The sequence below is a fragment of the Peromyscus leucopus genome, chromosome 7 (genome assembly GCF_004664715.2).
Source record: "Peromyscus leucopus breed LL Stock chromosome 7, UCI_PerLeu_2.1, whole genome shotgun sequence".
NCBI lineage: Eukaryota > Metazoa > Chordata > Mammalia > Rodentia > Cricetidae > Peromyscus > Peromyscus leucopus.
Window position 1 is genome coordinate 38,786,490 of NC_051069.1, and position 2,339 is coordinate 38,788,828.

Consider the following 2,339-nt stretch of genomic DNA (forward strand, 5'->3'; position numbering starts at 1 on the left):
CAAACAAACAAACAAAAATCATGACATGTGATTATTATGTGTCAAAGAATGAAAAGTAGGAGGAGACTGTAGGACACTATGATGGGGTAGTTCCTGTATAATTTGGTTCATGTGTAGATTGATCTTTTGGGGATTAAGTGAGACCTCCCTGGCCTAATTTCCATGTTCTTGTTGGGTGATGATATTCCTGAAGGGGCATAAACAAATGTCTACTCACTCCAGATAGGGAACTAACAACAACAAACCAAAGTAATAATAACAGGAAAGCCAATTTGGCCAACTTATGAGTTTACTGAGATTACTTACAGGTGTGTAAGTGAGGGATTACTTATAGGATGAGGGATGAATTCAAGCTAGTCCCATCAATGGATATGAAATCTGGAATGCTGGAACTCTGCATGACTTAGAGGCAGCTCCTCAAGCTGGAGAATTTCCTCTTCTCGGCAATACTTACTGCTCATAGAACCTTGGAAGTGGGGAGAGTCATGTGAATTTTATAAGTTTCAAGGACTTCCTATGTCTTTTGAGTTGTTTACTTTCCGTGTCTTAATGAAATTCCCTCCCAATGGAATGTTTCAGCTAGGAGGAAATTACTCCACACAGGCCTCCATGATGGCAACATGAATAAAAAAGTAAATTTGTTCATAGAAGATTAATATTTTCTTCAATTAAATTCCCCCTAAATCACAAAGGTAGTCTTTACAGATGAATCTCCATAAATAATTTAGGTACTCCACAACATGAGGTCTGTCTTCTCAGCATGTCGTCAACATGCTGATAATCACTTCCAAAATCCAGACACGTCTCTTGTTTTTGTCTTATGATTTTTATTATTATTATTATTATTATTATTATTATTATTATTATTATTAATATTAATATGTGTGCATGTGTGTGTAGGTACCTGCATGACATGGAATGCATGTGGAATTCAGAGAGGACCACAGTTGAGAATTCTCTCCTTCACTGTGTGTTCCAGGGATTGAACTCAGGTCATTAGGCTTGTGAAGTGAGCGAGCATTCTTACTTGCCGAGTATCTCATTAGCCCCACACACCACATTCCACCTCACTGCACCTCTTTCTGGCCACCTGGTCTGGAGTGTGGAGGTGTGACTGCCAGGGAACAAGTGGTGATGAAACACCGTGACGTAACAGATGGAGCAGACTTCCATAACTTGCATGTCTAAACTTTGCTCACTCCTACCCCTTCCTTTGGCCTTTAAATCTTCCAGACAAGATTGAGATTGTGGCTATTTGGCATTTATTAAATATTTATTGATCACCTACTCTGTATCAGACATTGTGCTAGGCAGTACAGACCATTAAAGTGATAGGTGGAGGTAATAGACAACCATATATAATGTACACCAACTGCCGATTTTGAGGCGAAGGAATGGTGGTTAAGAAACAATCCTTTCCCTCTGAAGCTGAGCAGGTGACAGCAGTGCAGAGTGGAAATTCTTGAGGTCCTCTAGAGTATAGGCAGTCATCCACCAAAATAATGCTATTTTTGCTATGGCACAAAGTGAATTAGAGTGAAATAACATGCTCTTATTAACCTATGTTCATATGTAGAGCAAGAAAAATTTGTGTTGTATAAAATTAATTCTTAAAAAGTAAAGCAGAGGTTGTATAGATGAGTCAGTGGTTAAGAACACTTGCTGTTCCTGCAGAGGACCAGAACTTGGTTCCCAGTATTTACATAAGGCTTAGCTCCCTTTAATTCTATCTCCAGTAGATCCACAACCCTCTTCTGGCCTCTGCAGGAACACACACACACACACACACACACACACACACACACACACACACATACAGATGAGCATACATACATATAAATAAAGATAACTTAAATTTTCAAATAATAATTCAATATAAAATACAATGACTAGCTTTGCAAATGTCCTCAAAATAATTTAAAAATCATTAAAATGCATTACATTATGAAATTTCCTTTGGGGGAGGTTTTATATAGGCAGAAGAATTCCCATACACACCCAGTCACTTAAAGCTTCCTCTAAATCACTATGCTCTCCCCAGTCAGTTAATTAAACTTGTAGCAGAGGAGAAGTAGAAGGAGAGAGGCAAGAGACAAGTAGATCATTAAGTAAAATGTTTAGAGAAGCATTAGCTGTATATTAAGTCTTGCATATCATTTGAAATCTTGAATGCATACTTGATGGGAATGTGGGGCTGTTTGAAGCTCTCCATTGGAGCAGAGTACAATGTGAGTGCTGAGCTTCAGGTTATTTGCCTTGGACCATCCCATTTGGGATGGGTAGGAGAAACGTTCCTCCTTTTTCTAAACCCTGGCAATTAACCAGTGCCTGCTTACACC